The sequence below is a fragment of the Mytilus galloprovincialis genome, chromosome 2 (genome assembly GCF_965363235.1).
Source record: "Mytilus galloprovincialis chromosome 2, xbMytGall1.hap1.1, whole genome shotgun sequence".
In the NCBI taxonomy this organism is placed as follows: Eukaryota; Metazoa; Mollusca; class Bivalvia; order Mytilida; family Mytilidae; genus Mytilus; species Mytilus galloprovincialis.
The window spans coordinates 44,289,150-44,311,639 of NC_134839.1; the positions used below are offsets into that span (position 1 = coordinate 44,289,150).

Consider the following 22,490-nt stretch of genomic DNA (forward strand, 5'->3'; position numbering starts at 1 on the left):
CTTCGTGAAACATATTATTACACCTAGGTTCCTACAATTATTTCAAAATCCAATCTCATAAACTTTTTTAAGCACACTCACATACAAGTTTTTTCATGAATAATGTAGCAAAATTTAGGTAAGTTTCAACGACTCATAGCTTGAATATAAAGATATGACTTTTACCTCCCCTCACGCATTCACGATGTCCTCAATCAGAACCGATCCCCTCACGCATGACTTAATGAAAAACTGTAGTTTTTGGAATTACTAAGACGTCTATCGACACAGGACAGCGCACACGCAGTCAAAAACAACATTCATACCCATTGCCCGAAAAAAAACTAAATTTGAACTTGTAGGTCTGTAAATAGAACCATTTCAAAATTGAAATGTCACTTTTTTAGGCAATTTCTCGTGGGACAACTGATTTTGTAGGAGTTCAACTCTACGTACAACAGTAAATGATACATGTATTTCTTCGTTAAAGTATTCACCACAGCATAGCATTCTCCGATTTTCAATATTTTGATCAGTTGAATAAGAAAATTGAGATTTAGAAATGTACATACCTTTTGAAGCGGTGACAATTACTCCACTCAAGCACAACCGGAAAATCCTCTCACGGTTTTCATTGCAGAACCAAATGTTCTGCGTGTGTAGATTACCAGCCGTGTACTATGTATTGGCTACATAAACTACACAAAAAACATTTAAATATCGTTCATCTCGGCCTCTAGTAAGTGTTCTACAACTGATAGACGTATTTACACTTGTATGCAAATTTGTCCGCCATTACATAAAATCACACAGGTTCCCGTAAATTTTGACATCATAATTCAAAACATTTGACGTCACAACTAAAAAGTGATTGTTTCTTGACGTCAAAAGGTTATTCGGAGGTGATATAAGGTCATTCGGAGGCAAAATACATAGAGATTAATACATGGCCTTTTCCATATCAGCCTGGGTATCAGCCCGAGACGGAGTCGAGGTGCTGATATGGGTCGAGGGATGATACCCAGGCTGATATGGAAAAGGCCATGACGCAACTTCAGATATTGCTACCATTTAGTGTAACAGAAAAATGACGTTAAATTGGGAACGTGCTTTATCTAATTCTTTAGAACTGCTTTCCTTTCGGGGTAAATGCAAAGTATAACATACAAGTATTTATATAAATGGTGTGAGAATCCAATCCAATATGATTTTATAATTAATATAGGATATTCAATTTTACTGCTAGTAATTATGTGTTTTTGAAGGAATATTGCTACATTATATATTCAACCCGAGTATGATTTTATTCAAGCAGTGACATACAATAGCTATTACTTATGATACTGAAGTTTCCTACTTTTTGATCGTCTAATAGATGTGCATTTTTGTAATGTGTGCATCATTTCGTTTTTTTGAAAGCAGGACATTTATATTTAATGGAGGAAGGAACACGCGAATGCAGTTCATGCCGTCCCTAGCATATTACGCTTGTGGCGACGTCAAATTATGATAACGGACAAACTTGCAAGACATTTTCATTAATCCGTATTTTTTATAGATAACCCTGTAATCTGAATGCTATTTGGTGTACCAACTTCAACTATAATAGTACTTTTTATTGGTATAGTTGTCAAAGCCGAAAAATAATCTTCACGAAATCAAATCTCTGTTGTTTTGGCCGTAAAAGTTTTGTGAAGGCATGAAAGTTTAACTCGGACATTTCCGCAAGACATTGCAAATCTATTGTTTTGAATTGAATATGTAGCTCAATTTATTTTTCAATTCGAATTTTGGGAGCTAACACTTAGTACAAAACGATCGTGCTTACAATTTAATGAATTATCTGTCAAAATTTTATTTTTGAACTGAAATGTTTCTAGTTTCCAAATTAAATTTCCGATGGGACATTTCCGTACATCATATTCTTTTGAAAATATGTATGCAAATTTTAAATGGAGACAGCCATGTTAACCAATATTGAAATATATCACGTCATAGAATGTTTATGCAAAAATTCGAAGAGTTGCGTGAACATTTCGCGAATTGTTCGAGTTTTATGTTTCGAGTTTGTTACATAGGACAACGCTAAGTAAACTTTTTTTCGGATAATCTATGTCTTCCTAAGCCTATGAATATTATATTTTTATTCTTTCTCTATCACAATGTGAAAATTTACGAATCAATCTTTATTTTCATGTATAATTTGAAATATTTATTTCAGCATTTCTATAAAAGTTTTCCAGTCAAATATTTACTTAATGCTATTTGACGTGGTAGTAGCAATATCTAACGTTGCGTCCATGTATTAATCGCTTTATCATATACTTCCGACAAAGTTTTATGTAAGGCAAATAAACTAATGCAATAACTAAAACAGTCAAACACTTTATAAAGAAAATTAAAATTATGAATCAAATATACTATAGTTGTCCAACAGCATCATTAACTCCTTATATATTTATGGTAACATATACTATAGAGGCATTTTGAAACATTTTGGAAGAGTTTTACGATCATTACTACTTCTTGTTTGTTGTACTATAAAATGATTCATAATTGTCAATGGCATTTGTTAGCAAGTATTAAACTATCCCCACAAAAGTTCCCGTAAATTTTGACGTCGTCATAAAAAACATGACGTCACAATGGAAAAGTAAACAACCGATACCGGAAACACCGGAAGTAACTTGCACGAGAGGCACTGATATGTTTTTTTTGCACGAGATGCACATGATATGGGTTATCAGCCCGGGTGGGAAGATATGGCTTGTGCACTTCCGCCCATTACACATATGCAAAAGCTATCATATTAATACTAAGTATAGGATAAATCTAAATACCAAAAGTGTAAATACGTTTATCTTTCAGTGCTTTTAACAAGTTCATTAACTTCTATTAAAGAGCTTATCATAAACTGTTTTATCATATACTTAGCATTGATATGATAGCTTTTGCATATGTGTAATGAGCGGAAGTACACAAGCCATAATTTTCCACCCGGGCTGATAACCCATATCATGTGCATCTCGTGCACAAAACCCATAATAGTGCCTCTCGTGCAAGTTACTTCCGGTGTTTCCGGTATCGGTTGTTTACTTTTCCATTGTGACGTCAGATGTTTTTTATGACGACGTCAAAATTTACGGGAACTTTTATGGGGATAGTATAGTACTTGCTAACAAATGCCACTCGTTTAATCCATGCGTCGTTCGGTCACGCGTTGTTTTATTTTTTTATATTCAAATACGGCGATTAGTTATACTATAAGTAATAAGGGACCGTGTAATATTTATCAGACAGGTAGGACCGGTGCAAATTCTGGTTACAACAAGAAAAAGTGAATGTCCTATATTGATCTGGTCTGAAAAAACTCAATGTCCTATGACATACATGCAAAAATAAAGTATATGTCCTATTACACTAAAAACTGTTCAGAGTCTGAAAAGACCATATTTTGACTAGTGGAGCACAGATTTGACATGGCTTAACGTTATCTCAACTGCACTCCAGTTTAGTCTCAAATTGACTTGAAAATAAGATATATATAAGAAGATGTGGTATAAGTGTCAAAGAGACAACCCTCCATCAAAGTCACAATTTGTAAAAGTAAACAATTTAGTACTTATAAATAATCTTTGTATAATCTTAATATGGTCTAAACAGTCTCGGTCTCGGACAGTCTAAACTTGTCTTGACCTTTTTATATAGTCTCGACTGGTCTAAATCAGTCCATTTATCTCAATTATATATTGAACTTACAAAATTCCAGGTTATTTGGTAGTTTGATTCATTGCTGTCAAATTTAAGGATTAATTAAGCTAGAATTTTCATTTTGGACTAACCCGAAATTTCAGATAGTCACCTTTAAAAATGTATATAAATGTTTCATATCAATTTGGATTTTCATTTAACTATACAGCTATATCAATTATATATTGATCTTACAGAATGCCAGTTTTTGTGGTATTTTGGTATATTGCTCTCAAATTTAAGGATTTAATTAATAGGTAAAAAAAAAAAATTGAATTTTCAGTTTGGACTAAATTCAGATAATCACCTTTAAAAATTTGTGTATACATTTTTCAAATCAACTTGGCTTTTCATAAAATTCTACAGCTATCTCAATAATATAAGTAAGTAAGGGACGACATCAAAAGATCGATGTAGGATAACAAAAAACTTAAATCAAATAGTTTGGGGGTGGGGTGGGGGGGTTAACCTTCTGCAAGTTTTGTATATCTTAAATAGATTTTTTACATATATCCCTATTGGTAAATCAATTTCCAAATAGAGTTAAGAGGGGGGGGGGGGGGGTCAGTGAAAAAACTATGTGAATTAAGTTTTTTATCCTACATTGAACTTTTGATGTCGTCCCTAAGTAAGTAAGTAAATTGTTTATTGTAGTGATATGTGTAAATCAGCATAAATATATAAATTTCTTCAAAATATAATTAGAATGAAATTCAAAACAGTGTGGCTGTGGCCATTGCTTAACACATTATATTCATCCATTGACTGGGACAATTTACGTGAACGTTTGTCTGTAACGACCACTGTTCACGACGTACCTACGATAGACATTTAAACTGTGGGGTCACCAAAGGTTTCTTAACGCCTTTAATTATTATGAATAATTCGAAAAATTTATCAGAAATAACCTTTATGTTTTGATTTATATAATTGATATAAATCAAAACATCGTGTTATTTCTGAATAATTTAATTTTGAATATAACGCGTCTTCTGATTGGCTGACGTTATTTCGTTATCAGGGCTGCGTTCAATATCGTAGCAGCTACGTAGTGCTACGTAGATTTTCACTGATTGAATGTGTAGCTATATACTAGTTGTTACATAAATATTGCTAGCAGCTACGTAGCCGCTACGTAGCTGCTCGGCTACGTAGCTACTACGATATTGAACTCAACCCACAGGTCATAGACATAATTTAGTCATGCGACCGTGACATTATTTCGTTATGTGACCGTGACGTCATCAACGTTTTTTCATTGTTTTCTACGGTTTAAAATGCATGGAATTTAGAATTAAATTATAAGAAATGACTAATATTTTTTCTGTCTATTCGAAATAACATAAAAAAATGTGGTGCACACTGTTAAATAACCCGCTTCATAGACAGAAACAATGTTACAGTCATTCCTTAATTAGTTTTTCGAATTACTTTATTAAGGTGATGAGAACCTTTGGTGACCCCATAGTTTAAGTGTCTTTAAAAAGTACATAGTGAGCAGTGGTCGTTACATACAAACGTTCACCTAAATTGTCCCAGTCAATGAATAAATTTAATGTGTAAATCAATGGCCACAGCCACACTGTTTTGAATTTCATTCTACATATATAATACACCCGGCCCAATGGACCAATACGTCACCACAACAAATGGAAGTTTTTAACGACCTTCACTTGTTATACAGCCCTTGCACGGTCGGTAATAAGTCACCTTTTACTTTTAGTTCAATATAAATGTTCTAATATCACGTGTCAATTGCCAATTTAAATTTATATACAGATAATTATAGATTAAGAATTAACGATTGTAAAAGTTCATATATTATTCATCTAAAGTTTGTGAAAAAGTTTAAGAATGTTAACTAGAGTAAACTGTTTGTTTTCTACGGAAAAGTGACGCTGCTAAGTATTTAGCTATTTTTCTTGGATGGTTCACCATTAGAAATGTTAATTTTCCCTGCTCATCTAGTTGCGTATAGTCAGGCACCATTAATATCTCGCTAAAAACAGTTTGTCTGATATCATTATAAAATGTGCAGTTTATAAGAAAATGTAGCTCACTTTCAACATTTTGAGAATTACAAAATTGACATAGTCTGTTTTCTACTGGTTCCCCAATATATCTACCAGTCTCAATACAGATCGGTAGTATCCCGCATCTAAACTGGGCTAGCACAGATCGCTCGTGTTTCGTAAGATTTAGTTTTACATAGTGCTCTAGTTCGAAGTTTGTTTTAAAGTTTAAGTAAGATCGTAGCTTTGGTTTATTTATCAAAGACTCTCTCCATGTATCACTGTAATAAGCTCGTACAATTTGTTCAAAAGATTTTAAATCCACCATTGTTCTACTTTCGTAATAATGTAACATATTAAGTTCAGTGAAAATATCTTTAGTGTCACTACACCAATTGTTTGTGCAACGATCATAATCCATATTGAACACCACTTTCGTTAATCGGTCGTCTTCAAACGATAATAGCCTATTCCAGTATCGAATAATGTTTACCCAATGCCGAAACTGACTTGGCATCCATCCTGTATCCCCATACAGTGCTAGACTTGGTGCAAATCTGTGAAGGCCTAAGTAATATCGAATTGCTCTGTTCTGTACGTTGTCTATTGATTGGAACTTCCTATTTCCCCACATTCCAGATGCGTAGTCGAGGATTGGAGTAACACATGAATTAAAAAGTTTTTCATAAGACTGAAAACCAAAATCCTTTAAACTATGGATTTTCGAGATAATTTTACCTAAGGCTTTTCCTGCACCTTTTAACCAAAGTCTCTGTATGTAAATTAAAGTTACTTTACAGTTAAAAGCTACACCTAAGTATTTGTAATCGTCCACTGTTTTTAACGCATTATTGCCGATTGAAAAGTTAAATTCACTCTGCTTTTTACGTCCTTTACGAAAGTGCACGCACTTAGATTTGTCCGTGTTGATCAGAACCCTCCAACGTGTACACCAGCTACGAATCACATTTAACATTTGTTGAAGTTCATCCTCACTTTTTGCGAACATAACAATATCATCAGCGTAAAGTAGAAGTGAAATCTGTCTTCCATTAATATCAAATCCTAAATTCAAATCATTAACTTCTTTAACCAGATCGTTGATGAAGATAGGGAAAAGTGTCGGAGAAACGTTATCCCCTTGTTTTACGCCGGATTTACAGTCAAACCAATTCGTCAGCTTATTGTTGATATGCACACAGGAGCTTGTATGCTGATAAATGCTTTTAATTGAATTGTAAATTTTGCCGTCTATATTATTTAAGCGCAACTTATACAACATCATGTCTCTATCAACGAAATCAAAGCACGTTTTTAAGTCAATGAATGTCGCAAAGACGTTGGGATTGTTTCTCACAATACTCTTTAAGGTAAAAATATGATCTTCACAAGACCTATTTTTCCTGAACCCATTCTGTTCATCTGCAAGAATATTTTCAGTCTCGAGAAAACTTGATAATCTCTTGTTAACAAATCCGCTATAGAGTTTGCTTACACATAATAATAGACTGACTCCTCTGTAATTCATCGGAATACGTGCATCTGACGACGGATCCTTCAATATAAGACAAATTATGGATTTTCTCCAGGCGGACGGAATTAGACTCGAGTCAAAAATCAGTTGAAAAAGATTGTTTAATATTTCAATAACTACAGGAAATTTTAAAACATCGTATGGTATTTCGTCATATCCACTTGCAGATCGTAGTTTCGCTTGCATTACTATAGAATTTATTTCATTTCTTGATATGTTCACATTTAAAAGATTATTCGGCATATACGAGGGGTCCTCCATATTTTCCTCTAATAGTTTTTTGTGTACTTTAGCTTGAATATAGTGTTCTGAATCAAATTCGTCACTCGACAAACCATTGTATAAATTTTCAAAATCACAATGCCATCTTTCCAAAACTTCTTGTTCAGATCTAGTTATACTACCATTATCATCAACGACTTCCTGTGGTATACATTTGTTACTTCTATGTCCTAATTTACGTATTTTTTCCCAATAGTCAGTTGGATTTTTGCTCGTCATTGTCTATTATTTCTACCGCTACTGTTCTTCTATAGGTACGTTTTGCCTGTCGTGTGGCACCGTTAAAGTCCACAATTCCTCTAAAGTCCACAACACACCACCTATTTGAGACTTTGATCTTTTAGAACAATGAACAGAATTAAAACCTACTTGAGAACCACGATGAGACTCAGACCGTTTCTCAGCACTTGCTATGTTACATATTTATAGAGACAAACAAGATTGCATCTCTTTAGGGAAGGAAGCTGGACTTTTTGTTGTAAATATTCTGAGTTGTTAGTTATTGTAAATATATTATGAAATATCAAGAAACTCTTGTCTATTTTCTTAGACCTCGGCGTTTTTTCGGAAGGTATTATAGTTTTCCTCTCATTATCCTACTACAATTTCAAATATAGCTAGACTTGATGTTTTTTTTTATTGATTGTATGTTTATAATATATTACATATCGTGTTATTTTGATTTTTGTTTTTGCATGGCTCGAGGGCTGATAATACATGCGATATGAAAAATGATATGTTATGATCTTTTTATCATATGCTTCAACAATGGAGAAAAATAACAGATTCATATATTGATCCTTTTACGTGGTTCCCAAAGAGTAGTTCAAAGAGTGAAAAGTTCACGGACGGCGGACCCCAAAGGAGTAGGTTCAGTAAGACCCCTTTTTGGCCCCAAAATAGAGCAATTTTACAAAAATGTTAAAATGTAAACTTTTAGTTATTTATTGGAAAGTAGAATGCTTCTGCTACATGAATATGGGCTGTTTTTGACAATATAATGCACATATTTTGGGTACTAGCATCATTAAGACATGCTAAATTACTGAAATCTTCACAATTCTAGCATTTTAGTTAAATTTATATGACATATATAATCAACACAAATGAATAATCAACATTACTAATTATTTTTTTAAGTAAATTCCTTCTCCTGAAGATACAATACCTCGCTATAGATAACATGAAATTGACAAAACTGACATTTACGCCTTTGATAGATCCAAATGAACCAAACATAAATACCTCGGGAGAGATCCGTTTGCGCCAAAAATGCGTCTTTTTGCGCCACAACTTTTTTTTCTCCAATGCTACGTTTGCGCCACCTGTTTTAAAATTACATGGTATCATTTGCGCCAAAAATAAAACATACGATTGCGCCAATTAGAAGAAAAATGACTTCCCTACACCTTTATTCGGACCTGGAACCGGCAGTTTACACGGCAATTGTTTCCTTTTCTGAAACATACTTTCTTCTTACTGCTGCTACATGGGTACTTCATAATCTAATGTATGTAGTAGCTTGTAACTTCACTTTATTGTCCAAAAAGACAAACACTGAAGGATGAAATACATAAAACAGTTCATTATAATTCCCCTTGGAATGCTAGCTGTTCAGGACTGTGTTCATTAGACGTTCGCGGTACCGCTATGTATGTATAGTAACGTCATGCTACTTATGACGTTGAGATTTATGTGCAAATGGAGTTTAAAATCAATACAAGTAAAACCAGCTAGTATTTCTTATTTGTGCCTAAAAAGTCTGATTATACCACTCTAAGATATTGGTGCCGTAGGACCAAGATGAGTTCCAAACTACGTTCTATACGTGCAGGACACAGAAGCGTTATTTCCCGACTTTTGAAGAAATTTGAGGACATCCGAGACGACGGAGATGAGCCCGTGAACACTGAAGAGTTAACTAAAATTGTGAACAATCTGTTGAAGAAACAAGAGACACTACAAAAACTTAATGAGGACATTCTAGAAAATCTTGATGAAGGAGAAGTAGAAGCCGAGATCGTCGATTCAGATGAGTATGCTTACACATTAGATGGAAAAATAACGAAAATACAAAAGCTCATTCTTGTCAATACATCCACACTCAGTACAAATGCAAAAGATTTTGTCAGTTATAGCGACCCTTCACATTCCGCCTCTGCTCAACCCGCCTCTGCTCAGCCCACTCATGCTCAACCCGCTCATGATCAACCAAGTTATGCTCAACCCGAGATATACAATAAACAGAATACATGTAATTCAAACTTCCGTGTACCGGAAACTCAGTTTTCACGTAGTAACACTAGATTAAATGAGTACAACAAGTTGCCCAAATTGAATCTTCCTACCTTTGATGGTAATATTATGCAGTGGCAGTCATTTTGGGATTCATACGAGACATCCGTTCACGAAAACACTACTCTTGGAAACGTTCAGAAATTTAATTATTTGAAGTCACTACTCCATGATGAGGCATTGAAAACCGTCACAGGGTTTGCGCTTACACATGCAAATTATGAGAAAGCTATTTCTTTACTGCAAGAAAGATATGGACAATCGCATGTAATAAGACAGAAGTATATGCAAGCACTAGTTGATATACCAGCCCCTAAATACACGATATCTAGCATGAAAAACTACTACGATGAAATTGAGATACACATTAGAGGATTGGAGTCATTAGGTCAAAGTGAAGACACATATGGAGCGTTTTTAGTGCCCATTATTATGAACAAACTACCCGGTGAAATCCGCAGAAATCTTGCCAGACAATATAGATCTACAGATTTACAACTGAATGAATTACGCCGTGGAATTTTCGATGAACTTTATATTATGGATGCAGGCAAAACTTCAGAACAGTTAGAACACCCTACAGCTACCGCCGCCTTTCTGACAAATACAAATTATAGTAATCGAAATAGAGGTAACAAGAATACAAACGCAACTAACACTAAACCCAAGCCACTCTGTGCGTACTGTAAGGAGCCACACTCGTCTGTTAATTGCACTAAAGTATCTGATTACAATGGCCGGATGTCAATCGTGAAACAAGATCGTTTATGCTTTAACTGTCTAGGACACCATAGCTTGTCCGCATGTAAATCTACAAAAACTTGCAACAAGTGTCACAAACGTCATCACACCAGCATTTGCAAAGACAATGTTAAAACAAATGAAGACAACAAACCAACAGGGGATATAACCGTAGGCACAATTCAACACAACGCGGAGGAACCAGACACTGTTTTACACTCGCAATCGACAGATCGTGTACTTTTGAAGACAGCAATTAACCCAGTAAGTGCAGAACATGAAATACTTGATGCAAAAATATTGTTTGACGAAGGCGCACAGCGCTCATTTATCACAGAGGAATTAGCCGAAAAATTGAAACTCAAACCTACTGGAACTGAAAGCGTTAACCTATCCGGATTTGGAGACAATGCAAATAGTACTAAAATTCGCCATTTGAGTACAGGATTGGTATATCTCATAACTACAGAGGGTAAACTTCCGATTCGAGTCTTGATCGTTCCAGAGATCGCAGTACCGATGAGAACCTATGTACGCCAAGCAGCAAAACTTACATATTTGTCAGGAATCAAATTAGCTCACCCAGTAACAGCAGATGAAAACTTTGAAATTTCTATTCTAATTGGAGCTGATTACTTCTGGTCAATTGTTCAGAATGATATTATCCGAGGCGAAGGACCGACAGCTGTTCAATCAAAAATCGGATACCTGTTGTCTGGAACGCTACATTCACACAACTCTGACACAGATGGATACAAGAGAGCTTCAATGATGAACGTGATGATCGCAACAAAAACCGATGAGTACGACTTGGAGAAATTTTGGAAAATAGAGTCACTGGCTACCGAGAAAATTGACACTTCAAAGTTAGAAGAACAGATGGATATTCAAAAGACTTATGAAGAGAAACAAATTCGTTACCATGACAACAGATATTTTGTAACGTTACCATGGAAAGAGGATCACCCTACGTTACCGACAAATAAAGCCATTGCACAACGAAGGACGGAAAGTGTAGTAAGAAGACTTAGCAAAGAACCCAAACTACTGGAAAAATATGGAGAAATAATGGCTGAGCAGGAGAAAAGGGGCTTCATAGAGAAAGTGGATATTACTAATGAGGCCGATGAAAAGAGCAAAATACACTATATTCCGCATCATGCTGTGAGAAAAGATTCAACAACAACACCAATCAGGGTCGTATTCGATTGCAGTTGTAAAGCAACACCAGAATCGTCTAGTCTTAATGATTGTTTGATGACTACTCCACCCAATTTAAATGACTTAGTCGGCATTCTTTTAAGATTTCGTTTACACCAATTTGCCGTTACTACTGATATAGAGAAGGCGTTCTTGAACGTGGGACTAGAGACACAGGATAGAGATGTCACACGTTTCTTTTGGTTCGATACACCAACAGACCCATCAACTCCACTATCAACTTACCGATTTAAGTCTGTATTATTTGGAGCCACTTCATCGCCATTCATACTGAATTCCGTTCTACAAAAACACTTGAGAGAGAACCGTTGTGAATATACTGACACTTTAAAGAACGATTTGTATGTTGATAATATACTGTCGAGTTTTCCTACAGAGAGTGCATTACTGAAATATTTTGATACATCAAGAGACTTATTCATTAGAGCAGGATTTAACTTGCGCTCATGGGCTTCAAATTCTCAACTTTTGCGAGACCGCGCAAATTCACACAGCGTATTAGACAAAGATGAACTCATAAAAGTGCTTGGATTGAGATGGAACACTTGTAACGACACACTTACTTTCGCCAAACCGGAATACACCGATATTGAAGATACACGTATGACAAAACGAGAGATTTTAAGACAATCGTCTAAAATCTATGATCCACTCGGACTTATTGGTCCAGTTACTGTGCGTAGTAAGATGCTTATGCAGACTTTGTGGGAGAAAGGATTAAATTGGGATGAACCTCTTACATCTGAAATTACAACAGAATGGAAGTGTGTTCTAAAAGATATTAATGAATGTTCACATTTGGAAATTAATAGACCGTATTTCAAAGAAAAATCAGACAATGTAGAATTACATGTGTTTACGGATGCAAGCTTGAAAGCCTATGGAGCATGCGCATATTTAGTCAGTGGAAAAGAAACCGTACTTATCATGTCAAAGAATCGAGTGACACCACTCAAACAGTTAACAATTCCGAAGTTAGAACTCAGTGCAGCTTTGATAGGCGCAAGACTGGTCAAGCATTTGAAATCGCACTTGGATGTTACAAGCGTCACATTATGGAGTGACAGTCAGATAACTTTAAGTTGGCTTACTACTGAGAAACAATTACCCGTTTTCGTTAGTAATCGAGTGAAGGAAATTAACGAAATTACGCAAGAATACACATGGAAGTACTGTCCGACAGATTCAAATCCGGCAGATATGCTATCGAGAGGAGTAACTGCAACCAAATTCCTAGAATTGGATCTTTGGATGAAAGGACCCGAATGGCTCACTGACAAATCAAACTGGCCACAGTGGAAGAATAAAGAATCACACATTCTTAGCACTACCATTGAGCAAGGACAATCAACTAGTGAACCGCAACAGAAAATCAGATCTTATGAAGGAATAAGTAAAATTATGGATATACAACGCTACAGCTCATACCAAAAACTTTTGCGTATAACTGCATACATGTACCGATTCATAAACAACTGTAGAAATAATGACAAACTAACAGGAAATCTTAGTGTCAATGAAATTCAGACTGCTTCGACTTCATGGATTCGAGATTCGCAACTGCGTAAATACCCGGATGTTATTGAGAGTTTAAACAACAAATCAGAGAAAAATGCGCTAGTGAAGCAACTTAGATTGTACATGGATAAAATGAACATTATCCGTTGTGGCGGGAGAATTAACAATGCACCTATTGATGAATCAGCTAAATTTCCAGTACTAATACCGAACAAAGACAGATTTTGTAAATTAATTGTGATGGATGCACACGCAAAGAATTTTCACTCTGGATTAGAAAGTACAGTGACATTTATTCGCCAGTCTTACTGGATTCCGTCGATTCGACAATGTGTGAAATCAATACTCCGTAATTGCGTTACTTGCCGTAAAATTACCGGAAGACCATATCATACACCCGACCCACCACCACTGCCGTCCGACAGACTTAATGATTCACCACCGTTTACCGTAACCGGTGTCGACTTCACAGGAGCATTGAATGTGAGAACAAAAAGCAACAGTATTAGTAAAGCATATATTTGTCTATTCACCTGCGCTAACACTAGAGCTGTGCATTTGGAAATCGTTGAAGACCTTACAGAACAAACATTCATTCTAGCGTTTAGGAGATTCACCAGCCGCAAATCGTTACCAAAAATCATGATGTCTGACAATTGTACAACATATACCGCAGCAGCGAAGGAAATTGAAATGCTTACAAAATCTACTACTATTCAGGAACAACTCAACATATATGGAACTCAGTGGAAATTTATTCCGAAGCGTGCACCATGGTATGGTGGTTGGTGGGAACGATTGATCGGCTTGACCAAGAATTGCATAAAGAAAGTGTTAGGACGAGCACTAGTTACTTTTAGAGTGCTAGAGACAATTGTGATCGAGATAGAGGCTATATTAAATGATCGTCCGTTAACCCACGTATCAACGGACCTTACCGATGATGAACCGCTTACACCGTCTCATCTTCTCTATGGAAGACGGGTTAAAACTTTACCGTATTCAGGAACAATTAATTTCAGCAGTGAGGAGAACGTACAAAACTTAACACATTACACAGCAAATAGACAATCTAGTGTTCAAAAACGCATTATTCACGACTTTTGGAACAGATGGCGACGAGAATACCTCACTTCACTTAGGGAACAACATAGAAACACCGGAATTAACACTCAAATCATTAAAGTGGGCGACATTGTACAGATTCATGATGATACCCCAAGGACAGTGTGGAATATAGCGATTATCGTTAAGTTAGTTTATGGGAGAGATGGACTTTGTAGGTCTGCTATTTTACGCACTAAAAATGGCACGACGTCTAGACCAATAAGTAAGCTATATCCACTTGAACTCTTATCAACAGATAGTCCGTGTGATTCAAGTGACAACACTATTACTTCAACCAGAAAAGCAAAAACTGATGCCAAGGAGAAAATCAAAAGTTGGATTCAACCGTTCCGTAAAGCATAGAGACTGTTTAAGTGTTAAAAGTTAAAGTTTTATTTCATTTGAGAGACAATAGTTATTTCATTTTAAAGTTTTTTCTTTATTTATTGCTTAAATTTTCATTCGCGGCCCCCCAGGATGTTCAGGACTGTGTTCATTAGACGTTCGCGGTACCGCTATGTATGTATAGTAACGTCATGCTACTTATGACGTTGAGATTTATGTGCAAATGGAGTTTAAAATCAATACAAGTAAAACCAGCTAGTATTTCTTATTTGTGCCTAAAAAGTCTGATTATACCACTCTAAGATACTAGCTTCTGCTCCATTACTAGTACGCCTTGCGGTAGATAGAATTTCAGCCCATACGGATGGTGAGAACAAAGCACTGTGTCATCAACGTATGTGGCTAAAACATAATCAACTAAAGCTTATATTTTCTTCTCTTTTGGCATATCTTGTATTAAATATTCAGCAAATCAAATAAGTTTTCTTCTCTCTCTGTACATGGACTGTCTACTGCATTTCAAGTCATTTTTCTCCAGATGCTCATCTTAATGGTGAAATATCTCCGATCATATAATACTTTTTAAGTCAAACATATTATAAGAATAAATATAAATCATTGATATGGTCCGAGTACACAGTTATCGTCCCTTGATTTTCGTTGAATATAGTCCCTACGAATATAGTCCCTACTGTGGACAGTGTGTTACTTGTCAATTTTTTTTATACCCCTTCCAAATTTATTTATTTATGTTTTATGCCTCAAGAAGCAAGAAGGGGGATAAAATTACACTGTAAAAAAATTTGATTCATGAATAATAATGTAAAGTAGTGATTTGGTCCAGTTGAAAAAGGTCAAAAATTAGCATTTCGGAAGCTGTCAAAAGATTTCAAGCCTCCCTTCACATAAAATTGTCCATATTTTCAGTTAGAGCTGATGAAGTTTTCTATAATTTTGATATAATTTGTCCCAAAAGTAGTACAACACATTGTAACAATATTATGGAGAAAGCGCAGGTGGGATTTTTTTTATTTCCATTTATTGTCTAAAGGAAATGCACTACGAAATAACTGTGTACTCGGACCATATTAATGAAAGATATGTGTACAGGTAAATTGGCGCTAATGATACCTCTTCATACATTAAATTATCAATTTTGTCTTATATATCTTTATTCTCATAAACCAAAGTACAATGGTACAGAGACATATACAAATAAATTAACATAGTATAAATTTTAAATACAAATGTAAAATAGAGACATAAAGTGATTACCCAGGAGATTCTAGGCATTTAATAATAATTCTTATAAACTTGCACAGATTGTTTTGTTCAGACGGGTTGCTACTATTCATTAGACCTTGAAATTTTAAAATATTTGGTCTGTTTATAAAATGATGCTTTAGTAGCAGTTGTCTACTATCGTCTATTGCCGAGCATTCTAAAATATAATGGAACTCGTCGCCAATGTCACCGGAATTGCACAATGTACAAATACGATTTTCTCTCTGAATGTTTTGCCATCTACCAATTTCGATAGGAATTTTTGTGTTCAACGTTCTAAATCTACAAAAAGAAGCAATATTTTTGTCATCTAAAATATCAAAGTAGGTTTCGAAATTTATACTTTTTTTTAATAATTTATAATTTAGAGCTTTTGGAGAATTCTGTACAGTAGCATACCATGTCTGTCTGAACTGGTCAGTTAATCTTAATTTAACAGTATCATACAACCAGTTTTTACTTATAAAATATTTAGTGTTCCATATATTTGATAGCCCACAATTATCAAGCACAGATTTTACATTCTTACACCAAGCTATATTTCCATTATAACTACCAGTAACAAGATTGTATAGAATAACAGGAAGTTTCTTATTTTCCCCAGTTACAAGCTTTTCCCAATAATTAATAGTACGTAATTTAATAAAAATATCCAGTGGGAATCGGCCAAGTTCCCCATATATCATATAATCAGGCGTTGATTTTTTAAGATTAAGCAGTAATTTACAAAATTTTAGATGAACACGTTCTATAACAGAGGTGTTGCCCATTCCCCAGACTTCACACCCGTATAATAATATAGGCTTAACTAATTTGTCAAATAATTCTAGTTGACATTTAATATTCAGATTATGTAATCTCCCCTTTTTAAGAATATCGTACATAGCCCTTGTTGCTTTATCAGCCTGTGCCTTTTTTGTTTTTGTGAAACTTCCTGTTCTAGAAAACAATACACCAAGATATGTAAATTCTTCAACAATATCTAACTCAATATCAGCATATTTAAAACTAACATTTTGTAGTGGTCTACCTTTAGAAAAAAATACTATTTTGCTTTTAGGGACATTGACTTTTAATTTCCATGTATCACAATATTCTTTTAAAGCGTCTAATTGTTTTTGTAGATCTGCTTGTGTTTCTGACATAAGTACTGTGTCGTCTGCGTACAATACAACAAACAGTTTTAAATACATACTTAGTTCGTTCTCTATTTGATCTGATAAAGATTTCAAACCATTTACATTTTTGTTCTGAAAAAAAGCTTTCTAAATCATTTAAATAAATAGAAAAAAGTATGGGAGATAAATTTTCTCCCTGTCTTACACCTACATTACATGGAAAGTAGTCTGAATATTCCCCATCACTAAAAATTCGTGATTTCACATTTTTATACATATTAAATATAGTGTTATACATCTTCCCATTCACTGTATGTAAAATGAGTTTTGACCAAAGACCAGATCTCCAAACTGTATCGAAAGCTTTAGCAAAATCAATAAAAGCACAAAAAAGTTTTTTCTTTTTTTGTCTCAGTAATTCAAATAAAATATGCAGAGTAAATATACTGTCTATAGTGGAAAAGCCCTTTCTGAAACCAAACTGGTTTTCATTTAACAACAAATATTTTTCCAAAAAGTTACTCAGTCTTAAATTCAAAATTGACGTAAAAAGTTTACCCATACAGCTTAATATAGTTATTGGTCTGTAGTTTTGTGGATCTGACTGGTCACCTTTGTTTTTATAAAAAGGTATAACATTACCAACAAGCCAAAGTTCAGGCACTTTTCCAGTATCAAATACAATATTGAACAGTTTTACATAGATTGGCATGAAAATCTGAGTGGTGCTCTTAATATATTCATTAATGACGAAGTCATCACCACAAGTTTTGCCATTCTTAAGATTTTTGATGCATTTAAAAATTTCATTTTCCGTAATAGGACTGTTTAATAGTGAATTAAGTTCGTTATTCTCATCTATAATAATTTCTTCACCAGCGTCAGGATCTGACGAATTTAAATTTTTGAAAAATTCAAAAAGTATATCAACAGGAATATTATTCCTTTTTTTTTCTTTATACGAGTTCAATATCTTCCAAAATTCTTTAGAATTACTATTTTTTAAAACATTCATCTTTTTTCTCATGGCTTTTTTATGCTTGTTAATAGAAATGTTCATTTGCCTCTTATATTCTCGTTCTGTATTCTTCATCTCCTCTCTTTTTAAACATGTTTTATTGTATTTATATCTTCTTTTTGATATTCGAAAGCACCGCCTTTTTTCCCAACATATTTGGTCAAACCAAGGTTTAATAACTTTTTTTCGACATTTCTTTTCATGTCGTTTATAAGTAAAAGATCCAAACACCTTTATCAATTTTGTCAGAATCAACGTTATCAAATGACTGACAACTTTTGTTGCATAAATAGATGAAATTCTACTAATCCAGAACATAATAAAAATAAATTCATGAGTGATATTTTCTACTTCCTTTTCACATACATCACATACATAGTAATTTATAAGTTTCATAGTCATAAGTTTAGAATTAGTGAAAATACAATAATGTGCTCTTTTGAAATCTAGATCCATTAATATAGATGGTTTCCAATAAAAAAAAATGACGTTTTTCATACTTTACAAAGAACATTCTCTTCAATCTCAAAACTTCCGTCCACTTTTTATAGCAAATATGATGCTGACATAGTTTACTGGTAAGTAATAAAAACAATTCTTATACCGAACACATAGAAAACTCTGACAATTTGTCTTTTAAAATGACATTAATAAGTATAGAGCGAAAAATATTTTAGTTTCTAAAGGCCCTCTGGCTGATATTGGTATCTCAGGATGATACGGCATATGATACGGATTTTGCCATGTATTATTCTCTATGTATAATATTTCTTCTGATAAGTTCATATATAAAAATGTTGAAATACAATATTGAAATGTTGACTTCCATAGCGCATTATAATTCTTGTCTAAAAACCTGGCCAAAATTTTTAATCTAAATGCATACATCTTTGATTCAATATCGGGTAACTGTAAACCTCCATTACACTTTTGATCAATGATGGTGTTATATTTTACCAAGTGTGCACCATTATTCCACACAAAACTAACACATGCAGTTTTAATATCTCGTAAAACATAATCTGGCATCGATGTTACAAACAAAGAATACCATACTCTAGACATAAGTAATGAAGAAATAACATTCACTCTACCCTGTATTGTCAATTGCCTCTGCATCCACTTATGTATTAAGGACTTAATTTTTCTAACTTTGCCACTCCAATTTAAATGGTCACAAGAAGTTTTGTCTTTGCCAACATACACTCCTAACAATAAAATATAGTTTTCGCAAACTTGCAAATTAGTTTCGTTTTTTTCATTATCAGTTATTTTACCTTATTTTAGCTGGCTTCATACATTTCAAAAACTAGTCCTATTTGGATACCAGATATATTCACATTTTCCCTAATATTACAATGTAAAGTTTCAGCTGCTAAAACATAAAGAAGGGCACTAATTGGACACCCTTATCCCATCACCAAACCCAAATTGCTTTAATGGTTTAAAAATATACTGATGACTTTCTCTGTCAAAAGCTTCTCTTGGTCAATATCAACAAGATAGCCTTCAAGTTCATCATTTTCAACTAAAGTTATTATATCTCTTACATTAGCAAAATTATTACTAATATCTCTACCAATAATACAGCAAGTCTGGTTTTCTGATATAATAGTTGGTAATACCTTTTTAAATCTTTTTGCCATTATTCTGGCCAATATTTTATAGTCAACTTGTAACAAAGATATTGGTCTATATTTTTTCAAAGTTCTTCTATCACCTTTTTTCTTGTAAATTAAGCTTAAAACACCTGCTCTCATTAACCTTGACAAAATATTTTCATCATAAATACTATAATGACATAATATATTTCTTAAACAATCATAAAATTTACAATAAAATTCTGTCGTAAGCCCATATGTACCAGGACTTTTGTTTTTTGACATAGCCATCAAAGCTTCAGTAATTTCATCATATAATATTTCTGCATCACACATGTCTTTATCATTTTGATTTGTTTTTACATCAATGGAACTAATGAATTCTTTCATTTTCACATTATATACTTTAACACAAGAATATAAATTTTTATAAAAGAATATTCAATATCTATAGTATACCATCAGTATCACTAATGACATCACTTTTGTCATTTAAAAGTTCTTTTACAGCATTATTTTCTTGCTTGAATTTTTCTAAAAAAAAATAGTATTCTTATCACTTTCAGACGCCCATATCGCTTTCCTAGCTCGATCGGTTATTAACCTAACTGTGTTGTATACGAAATAAATAAATATAAATCTATGTTTCAGTAGATGGTAACATAGAAAGTTTTCAAGTGCAAAATATATTCATATTGAGGAAATGAATCATTAGTTTCAAATCACAAAAAGAGTTTGAATGTATATAAGACCTTATTATATAATTCATTTGTAAAATATAATGAAATATTTGAAAATAAATTCACCATATTTCAAGGGACACCAGTTTGCCTGATTTATTAAACGTACAATATATTATCTTTAAGAGATTGATATGTCTTGGTGACTGACAACGACGTAAAAGCTACTCGTACGTGATATTCTATAGCTGATCCCGGAAAAAATTCGTTACCCGTGCCGTTTCATTTTTCGTTTTATATTAGTATCTTATCAAAATTGTTAATAATCGTATTATTTTTCCTAAATTTTAGACATGAACGCCAACGTAGACCACCATGATAATTTAGTAAATGAAAGATAAATAGGAGAAAACTGAGTTGATGGTTGAAAATTTCAAGATGGTCTACGTTGGCGCTGATGTAAATTTCGTCTCCAAATATGACTAAATTGTAGTGTTGTCTAGTCTTTATTTTTAAAGGGGTAAGTGTGCACAGATTTAAGCACAAAACACCTAAAACTAGAGGTTCTACGTTAACGAGCAGACACTGTACAGGCGGGATGGGTTCCAACATCAAAGTTTCAAAATTCTGGTCTTTTGATAAAGTTCTTGATGAGAAACTTTATAAATGTATCAAAAATAATGATAAAGTAAAGATCGGACTACTAACACAAAGGTTTCTGGATCGATTCCCGTTGTTTAAACTAAAATATTGTAATTAAGCTACTTGTAAGAAAAAAATGAGGCGAAAGAAATCCATTTTTCAATTGATCATTCGGTAGATTAGTGTCAACAGTTTCTGAAAAGGTATCACTCAAAGGCATTGAAATTCTAACTAGTTTGATCTAAATTTTTGGGAGATAGTGACATTTTCACCCCCTCCCCCCCCCCCCCCCCCCCTTTTCAATATTTTATGGTTAAATAAATGCAGAATGTGGCCATGGATACACAAAAAGGAATTATATTTCACCATTTCAACTTTTCTTGTCTTGTCTCTTGCTTCCATAGCGTTTGGGTTGATTAACGCACATAGGAAAAAGCTTCGTAAAGGCTTTGATTTATTACACCGGCCGTGCGAGGGCTGTAAAGCCGGTCAAGATCCTGAAACACTTCCATCATCATTTTAATTGCAAAACTGTTAAAAGATTTTTTTTTTTTTTTTTAGAACTTTATTAACACTCTAGACAGTTTACACTGTCACAAGAGGCAGACAAATGATACAAATAATGATTTACAATGGTGAACAAAATAGAAAGAAATACACATACATAGTTCATTATACCTAATTCTCTGTACACAAGTATATGTAACGGTTTATTTCTTACTCTGTGATATTTTATCCTGGGTATTTTTCGGGTCCGACCATATGTCCATATTCAAAAGCATTGATCGGCAAGAAAAGGGGCGTTCCAACCCCCGGAACAACCCGTGATCTCTCACTGCGACGTTGTTCATTTCAACACAAAGTTTATACGCAATTCTATTCAATGATTGTTAGGGATAAAAAAAAAAATATGCAAAAGTCTAGCAGGCGAGAAGAAATTCTTAACAAAAATCACAATCTAATTAACCCGGTAGGGCAACAGTTGCGGATACAAAATTGTAATCGTGCAAAACAAAAACGACACCAACAGTACCATTTCAAATCAAACATTATTTTTCGTATTCGGACGCTCTATTACTCCTTAAAGCGGATCTGTGCCTTATATTCACTATACAACTATTATATAATTACGGAATAACGCGAGATTGCAGTGTATCTTAACGTATTACATGTATAATAAAACATACATCTAGTTTAATTATTTGAAAATACATTCGGTAATATTTGATAAACAAAAACACTTTTAAATTCACAATAATGATATCACCTGTATCGAAAGTGAATACCTCTCATCTCGAGTTATAATTTATTTTGAATATTTCACTTTCGCGAGAGTGAAAATGTCGATTCACGTTAATACGAA

The 22,490-nt window shown here is 33.9% G+C and overlaps 1 protein-coding gene across 3 annotated transcripts in view; it reads left to right on the plus strand.

The window, feature by feature from the left end:
* LOC143063649 (angiotensin-converting enzyme-like) overlaps positions 1-22,490 on the plus strand; it is a 183,554-nt gene that overhangs the window by 102,756 nt on the left and 58,308 nt on the right. The window lies entirely within an intron of this gene.